At 44.8% G+C, this 19,406-nt stretch overlaps 1 long non-coding RNA gene across 19 annotated transcripts; it reads left to right on the top strand.

The window, feature by feature from the left end:
• The first annotated feature begins 14,830 nt into the window (after positions 1-14,830).
• LOC119329644 lies at positions 14,831-19,183 on the top strand. 19 transcript variants are annotated; one of them, XR_005159657.1, is made up of 8 exons: positions 14,831-15,268; positions 15,481-15,585; positions 15,696-15,915; positions 15,993-16,249; positions 16,958-16,988; positions 17,065-17,298; positions 17,597-17,681; positions 17,847-18,749. It is a non-coding gene; the product is annotated as an uncharacterized LOC119329644 (long non-coding RNA). The 19 variants fall into 19 exon arrangements; XR_005159653.1 differs by having other exon boundaries at positions 15,696-15,911; positions 15,993-16,034; positions 16,152-17,298; XR_005159652.1 differs by having other exon boundaries at positions 15,993-16,034; positions 16,152-17,298.
• The last annotated feature ends 223 nt before the right edge of the window (positions 19,184-19,406 follow it).

The raw sequence follows: 19,406 nt of genomic DNA, 5'->3' as shown, positions 1-19,406 counted from the left end.
AAATAGCCCTAATGGATCAACATGAATGTATAGTAATAAGTGATGCAACAAGTGTACAACCTCTTTGCCGTAGCTGTGTCGACCTCAGCATCATTGGGTTGGTCGCTGAAGCAGTTGAGGCAGACGTGGCCATCGGAGGTGTGGTGGAAGATGTGAGGAATCTGTAGACGGCGTCCAGGGCGCTGCTCTGTTGTGATGGATCGTTCTGTCATTGGAGCAGCTCCGGTGAGCCGTAAGACGTCAAGACTAAAGCAGCACAAGACAGACATCGTCAATCTCAAGTGGGATTCTAATAGCATCTCCAATAGATGATGTAAAATTTACATCACCAAAAACCACCTGACTACAACAGTTGAGGTAAAAACTGTTGACTCTGAACTTAACTGTCGAAACTGAAATTTACTGTGGAATCTGAATGTTACTGTTGAAACTGAACGCAGTGGTAGCAGAGAGCCACTTGACATGTAGTTTAGGGAGGGCCCGTAGTTCATCTTCAACCTGCACCCCCTAAGCCGCCAGCCACCACCGGCCGAACCGCCGGCCCCAGCGCCGCCTCGCCGCCCCGAAACAACTCCCCACCGCCGGTCCGCTGGTCCGCCGCTGCCCCGCCACCCCGGCCAGCCCTCTAGGCCCCCTGCCCCTACCCTCAACCCTAAGAGAGATAGTGGGGTACCTCTCCATCGGGCCCCCCTCCCCACTACGGGTGGTTCTTCCTTAACTTTGGCGAGCCCCCCCCACCCCCTGAAAATTGGCTGACCCAAAAGTCGATTCAGTCGACTGAAGTGTGGCTAAATCAGAGCAGAGCAGCAGCACGAGCGAGGAGGAGAGCAGCAGCAGCTGCTGCGTGAGTGAGCGAGAGCCAGAGCTGCAGCAGCTGGGCGAGCGGGCGATCAAGCGAGAGCCGGAGCAGCAGCAGCAGCGCGTGCGAGCGAGCCAGAGCTAGAGTAGCAGCAGCAGATCCGGCTGGTATGGGCGCCGCCGTCGAAGGGGCCTCACACTGGGGGAGAGCCGTCGTGGAGATGTCGCCCGCGGCGCCGGCTTCAACGTAGCCGATCCATGGGGGTGCAGGATGGAGCACCGTCGGCGCCGAGAGGTCGAGTAAAGGAGAAGGTGATGCGATGAGTATACAACCTCTTTGGTGGCGCCGAGTAGGCCTCGGCTTCGTCTGAGGAGTCGGTGAGGATGCTGCGGTTCCGGTGGAGCAGGTTAAGGCGGTGCTGTGGGGATGGAGCAGCCACGATAGACGAGGTGATCGACGGAGCAGCTTCGTGGAGGTGGGGGATGGGGTTGCTGAACCGGCGGGACGACGAGATGGATGACGGATCCTCATCCGGGTAGGTGGACGAAGGACGTCGAGCTGTTGCGGTGGACGATGTCGTCAGGGAAGAGGCTCCGACTGGGCAGCGGTGAGGTGGCGGACGGAGGAGGGTGGGGTTTTGCGACTGGAGCGGAGAGGTCATGGTGGCCTGGGATTTCGGATGGCGAAAAGGAGGCAATGGGAGGGGGACACGCTTGTCCAAAATGTAGGGTGTGTTACAAAAGTACCCCCACCGATTTGAACTAGCGGCCCTTTCGGCTCAGGGTTAGAAGGGGGATTTCGCGTGTCGGGATTTGGCAGTTGGGGGGAGTTTTCGCGCGCGTTGTAATTTTGGGATAGCAAGGCGCGGGTTGTGAAGGCGCCAGTTTTGGGAGCACAATATCTAAATTTTTGGGATATAACAAGGCGCGGGTTGAATTTTGGGAACAAGCCTAATGTGTAATATTGTACTTGTACTTACCAAATCAATTCGCACTTCCCTCAACCAAAAAGAAAACGAAAAAAATAAAACTATTCACACCACACAAAGAGAGAGTCTTGCCCTGTTTTACTATACAAATGCTATTCAAAGCTATTCCCTCCTTCCATCTATATAGGGCCTAATGCGTTTTTGATGCTAACTTTGACCAAATATTAGATCAATAATATATGACATGCAACTTACACAAAGCACACCGTTAAATTCGTCTGTGAAAGGAACTTTCAATGATATAATTTTCACAATGTGCATGTCATGTACTATTAATCTTGTCAATAGTAAAAGGCGGTCTTAAAAAATGCATTACACCCTATATAGATGGAAGGAGGGAGTATGAATCCATGTTATGTCCAATTAAGTTTTTTTGCGGGTTGTATAATGCATGTAACCTACTCATACCAACATTTTAGTGCATTCCAAATGTCTGTACTACCACTGCAATTCAAACTGAATTTGAATTCGTTTCTCTATTTCAATAAGAATCTACAATCATGATTGTTGCCAACTTCAACCATCATTCGTGTATTACCTTAATAACACACCACACGATTACTATAGAGATAGATATGAACTATGTGTACTACATGAACTCGAATTCTATTTTTTTGAATACACTTGATGTTGATTCCAAATAATAGTACATTTGATGTACTAACTATACATTCATAATCTAAACCATGTTCCATATGTACACCGTGTTTATCACACAAACGATAGTGCCCTGCCCCCTACATTATGACAAGTATTTAGAGCTGAGCTGCAAGAGCCACACATTAGCCCAAATTATAATCAATGTTCTATAGATCATACGTAGTCCTAGCAAGATGCCCATGCGTTCGACAGAACATCAACATGATCAAGGGGAGGCCTAATTTGCAAATATGGAGAGGGGTGTGGGTATCTTTTTTCAAAATTGCCATAGTTTCCTTCCTATCCGTCAGATATAAATCGGACGGCCTATATTGCAGGATGGCAGGCACACCATCATCAACAACTCTGTTTTTTTATAAGAGTAGAGATAAAATATATTATATGTAGTATAACATGTTCATGACCACACCATGTGTATCACCGTTATATATATTCACACATGCATCGGTTTAAAACACTATGATAAATTCTTCAAATATCAGAATTCGCTTTTTATAATGAAGTATGATCTCTATTCATCTTTTACACCCACACAATCCTCTTATCTTTGTAGTGTAACATCCCAAATTTTCAATGTGGAATGTTATACATTAGATCATCATTTCATATCATATTTTTATTGCATTTTGGCTTAATCCTGGAAATTTTACGCAACTCAAGGACCCACAGAGAGAGTTGGGGATTTCGTTATTTTCATATATGAGTTTTTCTCAAATTTTGAAAAGAGGACCGTTTGGTTTTAATTATTTTCTCTTTGAATATTTCTTTTATAAAATAAAAGAGAGGGAATAATATGACTTTCCCAAAATAAAGAAATATTGGCGATTTAATATTAAAATCAAATAAGAATTTTATTCGGAGTTTTATCGCTATTTTATTTGAATTAGGAAACTATGCGTTTTTCAAAATTGCATTTTAGGCCTAAATAAATGTTCACTTTGTCCGCTATATTTTTAGAGGACAGGGAAATTTTATTTTAGGATTTTTGGAGTCAGTTTATTATTCCTTTTATTTGTTTTTCCGTGCGGAATTATTTAAAAAAATAAACGAACCGACTCCGGGCCGTAACCGGCCAGGACTTTCCCCAGCCGGCCCTCTTATAAGCCGCCACCCCTGAGCCGCCCAGCCCACCCGAGCCCACCTGCGCCCCGAACCCTAACCCTAGTCACCACCGCTGCGCTGTGCCGCCGCCTCCTCGCGCCCGACGCCGCCGTTGCCTCGTGCCGCCCCGCCTCGCCGCCTCGCCGCCCGCCGCCGCCGTCCGCCGCCGCCGACGACGACCGCCACCCCACCGGAGCCCCTCCTTCGCCCCACCGCCACCCACCGGACCCACTGCCGGAGTTGCCGGAGGTAGCCGCCGCCGCGGTTTTCTATAAGAAAACCGTCGGTTTTTTTAGAAACCCCGGTTTATTTTTTTAATAGATCGGTTTTATTTTTTTGTTTTAGTTATTTAGCGGATGCCCGTTCGTTCGTTCATTTAACAAATGATTTTCACGCTTAGCCGCAGATAGCGAACGTTCGTTCGTTAGCCTGTTCGTCTGTTTTCTTTTTCCAGGGGTTTTCCATGATTATTTTCTATCGTGATTTCTGTCCTGATTTTCGTTTTAGTTTATTTTTTCACTTGTTTATCAGAATCAGGCGATTCAAGCGCCTAGAGTTTCGTCTCGAAACCCTCTTTCTGTTTAACCAACTTAAACAAGTTTTTGCTACTATAAAATTTGACTTAAGTCCAGATTAGTAAACGAAGCTTGTTTCTTTCGCAGTTTGAGTTTCGTTGCCTCGTTTGATTTGATTCTTTTTGCAAACTGGAGTTCTTAAGTTGAACTTTCTGGTTAGATCTCTTATTTGAGTTTTACCCGTGCTTCTAGTTATGTGCTTATTGTATGCTTATTTGTTTGCGATAGAGTACCCGGAGTGCGAAGCGTGCTACTACGAGTCTCTAGGTTTCACGGATCATCAGCAAGGCAAGTAACACTTTGATCATACCTCTTTACTACCCAGTTTTATTGCATTAGATCAATCCTCAAACAATTGCATGTTTAGGATCTGATTAACATGTGGGTTTTGGGAAGTAGATGAGGTAGTACCTATTGTCCTGTTTATTATCAAACCTTTGGGAGTTACTTCTACGTTGCTTATATTGCTATGCTATGCTTGTAGACGTGGATTGGGTGAGTGTATCCATGACAGATGTGAGTATTGTTATTTAATGGTTAACTTAAGGTGGCAACTTTAATACACATTTGGGTGGATTGAGGCACCTGGGGAACCCACTGTTGCCTGTATTTTTGGAAATCCTAGGGTACCGTGTGATTCTCTTATGGACCGCCACCCAGGACCAAAGGGATCATAAGATTATTTATGCTAGAAACTTCCGTGTGCAGCCACTAGCTATTATGGGCTCTAGCATAGTTGAGTACGTTGCAAGACCTCTTTCAGTGGTGGGCTAGCAGATCTAGGGGAAAGTAGGTGTAACTGTCCACCCAGAGTAAAGAGTTATTGTCTCAGAAAGACTATGTATCGTTTCTCCGACCAAGGATGAATTCGAGTCTTGTGGCGAAAAGTGTGCAAACCTTTATAGAGTGTACAAACAAATCATGGTTAGCCATGTCCCCGATTATGGATGTTTTGAGTATCTAGTTCTTGGATTATCATGTCACTACAAAAAAATACACTTCCGTGATGATACGTGTTTGTCATAGTAGGTCGCGTTTTTTGTCATGCATGTACATCCATGACAAATTTATGACAGAATCAAGATAGTCATACATGTGCTGTCGTAGAAGTGTTCCATGACATTACCAAAATTATCATCACGGAAGTGTCCACTTCCATGACGATAAACCGCGCATCACAGAAGTGCTTTCGTTAAGGGTGACCGACGCGTGGCATCCACCGTAATGGAACGTCGTTAAGCTATCGGGTTGGGTTTTGGATCCGATAACCCGTTAGCAGCCCCGACCAATGGGGATTTTCCACATGTAAAATCATCATTGGCTGGAGGAAACACGTGTTGGCTCATTGTTGGGACAGATGTTATCCACTCATTGGACAGAAGGCGCCTATGATACGTCGACACGTGGCACGGCCCAACAGAGGCCCATTCCTGTGAAAAGGCCGGCCCGTTTGACTTGGTCAAAAGGTGACGGGCCGGCCCATGGAAAGCCTGTTAACGGCCTGTTCGCATATAGCCCATTTACAGCCCGCTAACCCAAGGCTCGTTACGCCCTATTCGAATTAGGCCCAGTAGCGTCATCTGGGCCATCCAATATGATTTCAGCCCATTTTCACTTCTGGCCCATGTATGGCCCATGACGTCTTTCGGCCCATATGAGGCCCTATGTAACTCTTGGCCTATTAACGACCCGTGGTGAAACTGGCGTGCAATGAACAGTGTATCACTTTAGACCCATTACCGGCCCGTGGTGAAACTGGCCCGTAATGAACAGTGTATCACTTTATACCCATTAAGGGTCCGTTATTCAGTTGGACCATTTCCAGCCCATGTTATCTTTCGGCCTTCTCAGAGCCCATTTATTCTTGGGCTCATTTGCAGCATTCGGTTACTTACAGACCGTTACTGTCATTTTCTGCTTGTGGGCCAAATTTAGCCTGTTGTTACAGTCGGCCCGTTTGTGGTCCGTTAGTTTGTTGGGCCATTTTCATAGCATGACCAAATACGGCCTATTAACGGCCCGTTATGGTCAGCCCATAAAACGTACGATTTCCATTATAGGCCCGTCTATGGCCCATTAAAGGTCAGTACAAGATCCATAAATGAGTCGACGACCCATGGATCCTACGTGACGTAGAAAGCCCATGGACACTGCGAGACGTAGAAGGCCCATGGACACTGCGAGACGTAGAAGGCCCATGGATCCTGCGAGACGTAGAAGGCCCATGGATCCGGCGAGACGTAGAAGGCCCATGGATCCTACGAGACATAGAAGGCCCATGGATCCAACGAGACATAGAAGGCCCATGGTCGAGCGAGTTGGCCCCCTTTTGAACGATATAGCATATTCAAAGAATTATCATACTCAATACTATCACCTCTAAAAAGCATACACTATACAACAAAGAGATCAAGGCATAGAAAGGTAGAATAATCCTACACTATACAATAAAGAAATTACAGCCGATTATACCCACTGGGCATTATGGTACGGCACAGGTGATAATAAAGCATACACAAACAGCAAATTACATACACTGGGCAAATATGGCTCATACATCATGGACGCACACCAACTTAACTCCATTTGAACTATAATCTCTTCAGAAAATAGGATTGGCCAATTTCAGATAGCACAAATTTCAGTCTGCAAAATCTCCAATTCCTTCATGGTTACCTCGGTGTCTTGTTTCATTTTTTTGACTCCTGCATCTAATACCTGCATGTCCAGTCTCAACTTGTTGATTATACATTGACAATCATGTACATGTTGTCTTGCCACCTCTAGTTGATGCTCGAGAACATCAGCACATTCCAATTCCAATCCATAATCATTCGGTAACGGCCATGCCGCACTGCTCGCAGATTTTTGTGTTGATGTCACTTCATCCTGAAATGTTTCTGTAAGTACACATGACTAGGGCAAAAATATAGTTACAACAGTGAAGCGAACAAGACACTATTTTGTACTACATGGAAAAACAACACTAACAATAATGTTACACATCACCTTCACAAAAAAATGTTACACGTCATGAAGCATAAGCAGGTGATATTTTAAAAATTATAAAAAAGATAGTTTGTGCAGCCTGCATACAGAAATCCCTCTTAGCTCACCAGAGGAGCATGATGTTGGGGCCCAATCGAAAACACAGACAAGTTACAAATTTAGACAGCATGTTGCGTATAAGTAAGCAAGCAGTTGGCCATTCTGTACCTCAATTAAAGTCTTAGGGAGCATAATGAACAGCAGAGGGTTTCATACAAACATACTACAACAGGCAAAACTATGCAATCATTAGCGTAGTATAAACTAGATTGTGAGCCTCATGCAATAGTTGGTTAATAGACTTCAAAGCTTCAGGCACACTTCGGCAGAGTAATTAAATGGTAAGGCCTTTAATTATGTCAACTAATAGTGATAAAAGTACCAAACATCAGGCATAATTATTTGGGCATCTTATTAAGTGAGGACAAATAAAGCAATTCAAAAGAGAAAATTAACTATGCCTGAAACAAACAAGGAATTGAACTGTTGAGTTGCATACAGTGACTTACCTTAGCAGGTTGAAGAGGCTCAGTGCAGCTCCTACTTCTCTTGCAAGGCTCCTTCCTAACATCTTGTACTTGGAAATCCTCAATCTTATCTTTATTGCACCCCCTCTGCAAGGTGACACAAACTAGTTACCCGTCTCCTTGGAAGATAAATATGCATACTTTCCAGTCTGTGAACACAAAAGGATGAGATTATAACAAAACAACACCACATAATGAAACATGCCGCATCTCTTGCACTTGCACACAATGAAATGAGCATTTACTATGTCTGCACTATGTAAAAACTAGGCATACCTTCGAACTAGATCTCCAAGTACTCTTGGAGAGCCTACTGTAGTGTACAGCCAAACCTTTATGTCACCTATGAGTTAGACAAGGCCCCACTACAGCAGCCCTTAGTGTTTAAATCGTTGACAAGCTCTATTAGAGTGTTAGGTCAAGAACAGCAAGTAATCAAAGCAAACAGTCCTAGTATGGCTGGCTGATGCAAACAAGCAATTGAACAGATGTGTGAGAAAATCTTACATATCAAGAAAAGAAGCAAAGAAGGAGGCTTAAAGACCATCACTTGACTGACCAGATTTAAGGGGCATTTAAACATCATGTGCAACGTATGAACTAACATAAACATTGCATATTCCAGATTCTACAATGGAATGCACATGTATTAGGTTATGCCATGTATGATGATGCCTAAATGTACAGATAGCAGGCAGGAGTGATTCATCATTGCACACACAATTGAATTACAGGTTAAGGGCCAGTTCGATTCCGCCTTTTCAGGGTATATTGTCAAAATAAGCCATAAAAGATGTAAAGAAGTCATTTTTGAGTTATGGGCTTAGGCTTAACTAATTTCTCTTTGGAGGGGGGTGTTTCGGGTAGAACCTCACTAAAAATTGAAGGGAAGGGAAATAGTGAAATGACTCTGTTGTCTGCCTATATTACACTCAAAATGCAACTGCTGACGCCCGTGTCACACCTGACCCTCAAGTAAAAACAAACACGCAAGCATTCATTGCCCTGCCCGCTTGCATCTCCTCTCCCCTTTCCCTCTACCTCGATCCCCTGCCTGCAGCACTAGGGTTCCTCCAGCGAGCCATTGCCACTGGTCCCATCTGGCCTGGTCCTCGATGATGCTATGTCCAGCTAGGCTACATGGCGGGCGGGTAGGGGCAAATCTCCCTGGCTGCTCCTCCCTCTAGTGCCGCCCCTCATTCTCATGGTCCCCAGCAGCTGCTCCACTGTGGTTTGTCCAACGCACTACTCTGGCGGGCACTGCACAACAACGGCTGATTCCACACTGCGGCAAAAGGCATCTTGTTCCCCCTCCCCTCCTCCCAGGCCATGGCCTTGAGGTGTTGTTGAAGGATGAGCTCATCCAACAAGGTGAGGATCTCCTCTGATTTTTTGCCAAATTTTCATTCTGATCCACTATACGATGAATTGCTATGAGCTGCTTCTGCTGCTGTTATATGATGCATTGCTATGAGCTGCTCCTGCTGCTGCTATATGATGAATTGCTATGAGCTGCTGCTGCTGTATGATGAGTTGCTATGAGCTGCTGCTGCTGCTATATGATGAATTGCTATGAGCTGCTGCTGCTGCTATATGATGAATTGCTATGAGCTGCTGCTGCTGCTATATGATGAGTTGCTACAAGCTGCTCCTGCTGCTCCTATATGATGAATTGCTATGAGCTGCTCCTACTGTTGCTATATGATGAATTGCTATGAGCTGCTCCTGCTGCTGCTATGTGATGAATTGATATTAGCTGCTGCTGGTATATGATGAATTGCAGACTGCTGCTGCTGTATGATGAGTTGCTATGAGCTCCTGCTGCTATATGATGCTTTCAGGTGGTGCTGCTATATGATAATAACCAGCCACTTGGACCATCGAATTTCAATAAATAATTGTTCTTCATTTAAATGTGGGTCATGTGTTCTTCGTTTAAATTAGGCAATGGGATCTCTATGGAAAACATTGACCAAAGTAGATTGTGCCAAGTAGATGGTATCTTTGTATTTGCATTTTGAGCAAATAGTGATGGTATGTTTTCCTATCATATTAATTATTGCACTGGGTTTAATTTGTGATGTTTGCAAGTCAAATTAATTTCCATATGGGCAGCAAAATGAAAAATATATATAATGCAATCTAGACTTTCCACTGATCATACCAAAGATAAGCTGAAAACACAATGAAAAGAACTGGTTGGCGTATTACATGGAGCTTATATTCACATGTGCTTATTTTCTTAGGATAACTCGTAATAACTGTCCCTAAGAAACTTGGCTAATAGAACTGGCATACAAATAACATGTCACGATGATTGCAATGGAGAAGTGACGTACCATAGCACACTGTATAGGCTCACCACTGCCTCTCCTTTTTTGCGATGTTCCATGAAATTGCCAGATACATCTTGTACTTTTTCATTGTGTAACCCTATCTGCAAGTTGACACGGCTAATTTCAGACATCTCTACATGACACTACATTGCATATCCCTTGCGCATATTCAAACCACCAATTAACGATTGTGTGCGTACCATAAACTAGCCATGACTCTGTATGCTGGACTGGCAGGCACTCTAAGGGAGCCTAATGTAGTGCACTGGAATTCCTACATGCCACCTACGATTTTGTGTAATGTACTGCCCCTGTTCCTAAATATATGTCTTTGTAGAGATTCCAGTATGGACCACATACAGATGTATATAGATGCATTTTCGAGTGTAGATTCACTCATTTTGCTCCGTATGTAGCCTATAGTGGAATCTCTAGAAAGACTTATATTTAGGAACGGAGGTACGAGGTAGTATCATGTATGACATCTACATATCTAATTTAGCAGCCAGTAGTAGAAATCATTGTCTGCACAAAGGGATTACTGGTGGAAAATCCTAGCAAAGCACGCTGGCGGGCACAGAACAATACAAGAGAGAGAGACGCGCTTACAAGATCATAGCAATGCCTAAGTCCAGGATCTTGGTTGGCCAAGCTGTTAGATCCAGAAGAAACATCGTCCTTGTAGTTTTTGCCAGCTGCATAACAGGTAACAGCGACCGGTTAGTATATTTGAAGTACATCAGGCAGGTGATGCTGGACGGGTTTAAAGGTGACAAGTACCTAGGCTGTGGCGGGTGCTTGGCATCTCTCCAGACGGTGGGAATCAGGTTAGAAACGTCAAGGTGATGACGCTGCGCTGGCTATCGGGGTCCGGTAAGGAGATCTAGAACCGTTGAGTAGGGTGTTTGTGGAGCAGCGCCGGTAGGGTGGACTATGGTGTGGGCGAAGCGGATCTGTGGCCGTGGAGGAGGGCGTAGATGAAGCTGCTCCGATGGTTGGGTTAAGGATGGTGTCGATGACGCAGATCTGCGGCCGTGGACGGGGCGTCAGAAGCGGCTCCGATGGTTGGGTTAAGGATGGTGTTGACGATGCGGATCTGCGGCTGTGGACGCGGCGTCAGAAGTTGCTCCGGTGGTTGGGTTAAGGGCGGTGTCGATGATGCGGCTCTGCGGCCATGGACGGGGCGTCAGAAGCTGCTCCGGTAAGTTGGATGAGGGTGCGAGGAAGCGGATCTGAGGCCGTGGACTTGTGAGTTGGCAAAGCGGCCCCGTTAGGGTTGAGAATGGTATAGGCGAAGCTACTCCGGTAGGGTTGACGCTGGTGTCGGCGAAGCGGCTCCGGTAGGGTTGAGGAAGGTGTCGGCGAGGCGGCTCCGGTAGGGTTGAGGAAGGTGTCAGCGAAGAGGATCTGAGGCCATTGACGGGGGCTTCGGTGGGGCGGCTCCGGGGGGTGTGGACGAAGCGTCCCCAGTGGGGAGTACGAATGAGCCGCTGCAGATGCGCGGCGGTTGACGAGAGTACCGGCGAAGCAGATTCGGCACTGTGGACAAGGCCGACACTGAATGGGTTGTGGTACAGTGGTGGATGAGCAATCTACTTGTTTCTAGGGGAGGTGGGAGGGGTAGATGCGGCCACAGAAGCAGATCTGGCGAGGTGGATGCCGCTGGCAGTGAATGGGCTATGGTACGCTGGTGGATGAGCAGTCTAGGGTTTCGAGAGGGGAGGGAAGAAAGGGTGATGAAGTACGGACGGCGTGATGTAAGATTCTCTGGTGCTATGGAGTTAGTCGTTTTTGCGGGAGGGGGAGAGGAAATGGGGGTGCCGTGTAGTGGGGGGATCCGGAAGTTACCAAAGCAGCCCCGACCTATCATGTAGATGAGGGCGGTATTGTAACTATTGGTCTCCGTGCATCAAGGACAAAAGGGGGATTTCGCATGCTAAAGATGGCAGGAATTTTAGAAGGAGGCGGGAGATTTTGCCGCCTGCGGGATCGTTCGTATCTAGTTTCAACTAATTTTGGACCGTGCTAGCAGGAAAGTCATGCTAGACTGTGTACACGGGGCACGTGTCAGCAGTTAATAACTGGTGTGAAATCCACCCCAGAAAAAAAGACAATAACTCGGGATGATGCGCCGATAACTTGGACGTTCACACGGGCGCGACCAATCGGAAGGGTGTAGTGGCACGTTCACAAAAAAGGGATCAAACGCTCAGCCTATGTATTTCTTGTGTAAATAGATAATTTAGTGCCATTGGTTATTTACTTTAAACATAATGCATTGACATGTTATTGTAGAGGCGCACAAAAATAAATGGATATTGTAGTTAACTACTTAAAAGTGTTACCTCATATGATTACATAGCCGCCTTTTCATAAATTGTGTACCCGTTGAATTCATATATGAATATTACATATATTACTTAAAAATAGAAACTTAAATCGTCCAAGACTAATGAATTTGAATGCAAGAGTAACAATGGTTCATGTGCATGATAACTACATTGGTTGTTTGAAGAAACATCACTGTAACTTTGGCATGCACAACTGAAAAGGTTTATTTAAATAGAAAAAAATGTGATATGTGAGTGTTCAATCTTTATAGCGTTGAATCGATATTGTACCTTTGGCCACGATACAAAGTAGATATTGACTTATGTTCAAGAGATGCACGTCCACGATCGCTAGATAGTGATACGTGAATGAATTGTGCAATCTCTCTCACACGCATACATATCTCATTTCCCTGTGGGCATCGGAATCACACACGTGCACTTCGTGTATTTCTCTCCCTCCGTCAGGGTTAAATTCGTCTTTCTACCCCATCCTACAAGTCTCTCACACAGAAACACACACGCTCTCTATGTCTAACACGCCCACCCCTTTAATTCCGCCCACCCACAGCCACTAATGTCTCAAAGTATAATAATGTCTCTCACACATATGCTATCTACCTATCCCTTAATATAGCTAGATATGTGTCACACAAACTCCTTCTCCCTACTAACAAGATGCCCATGTGCGTTGCACGGAACATCAAGATGCATTTGTATGAGAAGTTTATCTTGTGGGAGAAAAGGATGAAGGAGGGAATGCCTTATTTGCAAATGCGGAGAGGGGTGTGGGTATCTTTTTGCAAAATTGCCATATTTTCGTTCCTATCCGTCGGATATAAATCGGATGGCCTATATTGCAGGATGGCAGGAACACCATCATCACCAACTCTGTTTTTATAAGAGTAGAGATATGTGAGTGTCACTGCTCCCCCCCCACCCACACACACTTCCAAACACCGAAGGAGTAAGGTGACACCTCGATCTTGATACTAATCTATCGACTGGCTTCCCTCTCAAAAACACACACACACACACACACACTACCCGGCACCGAAGGAGTAGGGTGACACCTTGATCTTGAAACTAATCTATCAACTGGATTCTCTCTCAAACATACACACACACACTACCCGGCACCGAAGGAGTAGGGTGGCACATCGATCTTGATAATAATCTATCGACTCCTATTTCAAACACACACACACACTCACTAGTTGTGCCTCTGTGCCTACCGCGCACACTCTCGATACTTATTTCTCTCCCCCAACAATGACAGCAGAAGGGTGACAACTCGATCTGATCATAATATGTCAATTGGTTTATCTCTCAAATATTGTGTCTCGGTGCCTCGCTCGGTAGCCCCCTCGATATGTAGACTTCTCGCGCGCGCACAACTGTAGTGACAATGACGCTGAACCCAGTGTGCCTTGTTTTTACCGGCCTCATGTGATAGTTTTCACCATGTTTTCTGTTAATTAACAAGGCAACCTTTTCTTTGTTACTACTAGTGAATCTGAAATCATTCGGGGCAGACATAAAATATATCACTTCAACCCAATTATCGCAGCAACTATTTTAAAAGAAATTAGCTAGCTGCCCGTGCGTTGCACGGAACATCAAAATGCATTTGTATGAGTAATTTATCTTGTGAGAGAACAGGCTGAACGAGGGAAGGCCTTATTTGTGAAGGTGGAGAGACATGTGGGTATATTTTTGCAAAATTTCCATAGTTTCTTTCCTATCCGTTAGATATAAATCCGACGGCCTATATTGCAGGATGGCACGCACACCATCATCACCAACTCTATTTTCTACTCCCTCCGTTCGAACATACTTGTCATCAAAATGGATAAAAATAGATGTATCTAAAACTAAAATACGTATAGATACATTTCCTTTTATCCATTTTGATGACAAGTATTTCCGGACGGAAGGAGTATTTGTCTTTTTAGAAATTTCAACAAGTGACTATGACCGGACCTTACCAACATACTCAAAAAAGTAGTCCATAATGTTAATGTTACCCTCTTTTCTTAGCGGTGCAGTGCCATCTGGATATCTCATAAATAAATCAAGGACAAATCTGACCCCTTCCTGAAAAGATATACGTAGCAAAATGAATGAATCTACACTCTAAAATATGTCTACATACACATCCATATGTGGTAGTCCATTTGAAATCTGAAAAAGACAAATATTTAGGAATGAATTTAAAACAAAAAAGAAGCTAGCCAACTCAGCCAACCAGCGCTCCCCCAGATTGGGCCTTCGATGGCCGTCCGATCTGCCTGTTGGCGCATCTGAACCGTGGGATCTTCACCTACAGTCAAATCTGATTTTACCTCGCGGTTGTTTTCGTACGCCAATGACGAGTGGGCTGGTCTCACGTGTTCCTTGGCTGGGTCAGCCGTGCCTATGTGCAGACGGATTTTCCCATCGGCTCCTTGCACGCAGCGCGTGAGACGTGTGTTGGGCGTGAACCCTAGCCCCCCAATCCAGAGCCGCCACACCTCCCCCCTCCTCCTTCCCTCGTCCGCCACCGCACTCCCTCCCTCCTCCCTCGTCGCCCCACCATCCGCCGTAGCACCGCGCGCTCGTTCTGTCGTCTCATATACCATCGCTGCCGGCCCCTGCCATGGTGTCACGGCGCTCTTCCTGCGCCCTCGCGTCCGACCTCACCAGGTCCTCGATCTCGGCCTCATCGGCTTGCTGCGGCGGCCGCTCTCGACGCCGTCCTTGCGACACGACAACGGCAAACCCGAGCGCCGACAGCTAATGTGGTGGTGCAGCGGACGGCAGCCTTAGCGGGCGAGCGACGGAGACTGCAACTGGTGCATGAGCTCGCACCTCAATGCGTCCGTGCTTGAATAGCTCGCATCTTCACGGCCACCAAGTGCACAGGTGAGTCCCCAACCATCTCTCTCTCTCTCTCTCTCCATGGCCCTTTCCCCCACCTTCCCTCCTCACTTGATGGCACCTTGCTCTTGTTTCTAGGGTGATTCATAATCTGTACACATAATTAAGACTGCTGATTTCATCTACCTATAGTATGCAATTAGTAATGAGATGCATAAAACTTACTGGTACATGACATGTTGATTAAATTTTGACAGGCCAGTAGTTAAATTTTCTGCGGATGAGTCCTTGTCGGATGGATGGTGACTAACGAGATGCACTTCTTTGCCACAAGTAATTTTAATAAAGGGATTGTGTACAAGGTAAGATTACCAGGCATAACTGCAATGCAGCTAGCAAGTGTTCCAGGATTTCATGTTGCTAGATTTCCCCAGAGGCAAATGTATGACTTACTTGCTGTTGACTTTCATAGTGTTCAGATCTTTTCTTGTGAGAAGGATACACAAAATCAAGTTTTTTGTCGGTAGGAGATTTTTTCGCTGTCCAACTGTTCAGTTCCACTGGAACAAGGGGTCCACTGGACTTCTATTGTTTCCGAACTTGATGTGGATAAAATCAACCAGAGTATTATGGTGAAACCAAGTTTCACCACTTGACAACTTACAGGGCCTTTCAAGGAATTGTTCCTGTCAGTAAGTTCTTAGTTTTTGATATTCTTTATGAGACTGTTTTTTAATGTCTGGTCATTAACTCTATCAGTAATTTGCAGAAAATGAGGGGCCAATGTATGATGTTCAGTGGTCTTCTTCAGGTTCTGAATTTGTTGTGGTCTATGGATATATCCTTACATCGTCCTTACATGAACCATAACATTTCTGGTTTAATGTCTTTGTTTTCTACAACTGTTCCTTGACTAAATCTTGGTTAGGCCGGCCAGAGCACCAATATTCAGCCAAAAATGCAATCCTCTTCACGAGCTTGGTGAAGGCCATTATAATACGATAAGATGGAATCCTGAAGGGTGATGTAAGTCATGTAACCTTGCAATAATTTGATCAGCCGGTCGTGCTATGTTCTCTGGTCTGAGTGGGTATATATGCACACCCTTCTGTTTAGTTTGGTTATTAGCATAGCAATATGCGTCTAACAAATTGTTCATGTTCTTAGCAATATATATATATATGCACACCCTTCTATTATAGTTTGATTATTAGCATAGCAATATGCGTCTAACAAATTGTTCATGTTCTGTTATTGCTTGCTTTCATGTAAGAAAAAAATCATGTTTATCTTGGTGATATCCTTAACCCAAGTTTCTCCACTAATTATTGTTATACTTGGACATGGTAATTTGCCTGGTGATATTGTCACTAAAATTTGTATTAGACAATAGCCTTAACAGTTAGAATGAGTAAACATTCTGATTGGGGAAGTCTTGTCTGGTTTAAGAGAGCCTATGACAGACTACAAAAGCAAAAAAGGGCATGCTTTGATATTTCTTTATGTGGTTGCCACATAGCTCACAGTTTTTTTGTCCAGCTTTCTGGGACTATTCAGAAAGAAATTAGTAGGGAAAACAAAGGCTAAATGGCATGTGCGATGGTCGCCATTTTCTGATAGTCACTACAGCTCCAAAGCTTCAAATAGATAATGAGTACATTTCCTGCAACTTTAGCATGATAATGGAAATGGTGGAGGATCCTTACATGATTATCTTCATATTTCCTGGTGCAGTTTAAGAAGATGTGTTGAAAAACTGTATCAGGTATGTCGACAGCATAACAGGTTTCTCTATAATCTATATCCCTTGTTGGTACTAAAAAATTAGCGACATGTCGAAGAAATAAATATGCAAGCCCTCACATTGCCCTCATGATTGTTGCTTCTGAATTGTACATGTTGAATAGAAGCCAGAATATCCTGAAAGACTTGGTGACATTGCTGACCTCACAATATCTTTGTATAGCATAAAAATGAAGAAACAAAGAAGTAATGTTCCAGTATATTTGCAGAGGTGAAATATTAACGCCAGTTCGAGCGCACCGGCCTCGATGGCAATAGACCACTACCATCAGGTTTGCTTCCTCCTTTGCTTGTCCGGTTGCTAGGTTAGTGGTTCATCTTTTTCATAGCAACCTACATCTTTCTATAGCAATAATTTGCTTCTGAATCAACATCTTACTTGTCTACACCGGTTTCTGAATCAATATTTTAGTTGTTTCTGAATCAACGTTTTAGTTGTTTCTGAATCACCATCTTAGTTGTCTACATCTATCACCATCTCTGTGGCATCTGTGTCTATTTCCCTTAGATGGTTCTCCTGTGTGATGGTTAAAAAATATAAGGTTTGCTGTGTGATATTGCTTTCTTCAGTGTAGTGGTATAGCATACTGTGAGCAATCAGGAACAAAAACAGGAGGTTTAATTTTCACAAATCGGTACTGCATATTTTTCAGAAGTACGTCCACCTTCTGCACAATGCCCTTGCATTTGTTTTCTTATCAAATAAGTTTCTTTCTGTAGAATTTGTTCAGTTCTTGTCTCACTCACACCTCAAAATGCAAGTTTGGGAGGGCGGTGCTGGTATAACTGATATCCCTTTGATCTTCGTTAACTTTTGCAGGATATGCATTGTGATTGAACATGAGAAATCATTTACCTCCCTGTACTTCAAGGTGTGTTCTGCTCTAAAATGACAAGCACCCAACGAAGTGAGAGCGCAAACCACATGTTGAAGAGTTATATGCCACCTGCTAGCCCGATGCACATTTTTGTGAGGCAGTATATGAGGCTCCAGTTTGACCGTGGGAGGGAGGAAAGTTACGAAAGGACTATTTGTCAGAAAAACTGATGTATCTGTTTGTTATTCACCGTTGCTGATTAATTTTCAATTTTTCATTCTCAGTAAAACTGATGTGTGCTGATGGTGGCAGGGAGGTGTCGTGAGGAGAGCAAATCTGGCAAATGGCAATAGAGCAGCATGCAAGCAAAGTGTACACTCGTGCTATGTTTTGGAGCCCCGTCGAAAGGTTTGGAGGCCCAGGAAGGTAGTGTTGGGGCGTCCGTCGGCGTGAATGCGCTTCAATGACTAGCACCACCGGAGTAGCAAAGAGGTGTAGGGAGGCCGTCGAACAGCCGGGAGAAAGCACCACACGAGGGTCTGAGCAAGCATACCAGGTTTTGCAGCATCTGCCCCCGTGAAGGCCACAAGCTGACGACATGCCCTGATCGTGGAGATGCACCTAAACAGCCCCGCAAACCCGGAAAGTGCAAGAACTGTTGAATCGAAAGGCGCCGCAGGAACACGTGCACACGCCTACTGGGTGGTGCACAGATGTAGTCTAGAAGATTTAAAATTTCGTGTGTAATGTGTGATTCAAGAATTTTCTGGTGTGTGTTGTGAGCCATGCTCCACGATTGTTCCTCCAGTGCTTAATCTTAGTGCTATTGTATTCCATAGTGTTGTATGGTAAGTCTGTAACTCAACAGAACTTCACAATTATGATAGAAAAAATGTTGGGCGTGACATCACCGGAGTAGCAAAGAGGTGTAGGGAGGCCGTCGAACAGCCGGGAGAAAGCACCACACGAGGGTCTGAGCAAGCATACCAGGTTTTGCAGCATCTGCCCCCGTGAAGGCCACAAGCTGACGACATGCCCTGATCGTGGAGATGCACCTAAACAGCCCCGCAAACCCGGAAAGTGCAAGAACTGTTGAATCGAAAGGCGCCGCAGGAACACGTGCACACGCCTACTGGGTGGTGCACAGATGTAGTCTAGAAGATTTAAAATTTCGTGTGTAATGTGTGATTCAAGAATTTTCTGGTGTGTGTTGTGAGCCATGCTCCACGATTGTTCCTCCAGTGCTTAATCTTAGTGCTATTGTATTCCATAGTGTTGTATGGTAAGTCTGTAACTCAACAGAACTTCACAATTATGATAGAAAAAATGTTGGGCGTGACATCTACATTTTCCAATCTGTTGCATTGTTGGTGTGCATCCCAGAAAAGATTTTGTGCGAGACGGGCTTGATGAAGCATGTCGTGGGTGCCGGTGATGAGATTCAGCTGCGTTTCGATTCCGTTGTTCCATTGCTTTGTCAGCATGAAGGCTGTGTTTGTAACACAACATTTGCAGGTCGCGGGCAGCTTCAGTACGGGGTCTACAGCTGACGCATGGAGCAC

Source organism: Triticum dicoccoides, chromosome 1B (assembly GCF_002162155.2).
Source record: "Triticum dicoccoides isolate Atlit2015 ecotype Zavitan chromosome 1B, WEW_v2.0, whole genome shotgun sequence".
NCBI classification, from domain to species: domain Eukaryota; kingdom Viridiplantae; phylum Streptophyta; class Magnoliopsida; order Poales; family Poaceae; genus Triticum; species Triticum dicoccoides.
Note: the sequence above shows the minus strand (reverse complement) of the source record. Positions and strands in the feature narration are given on the sequence as shown.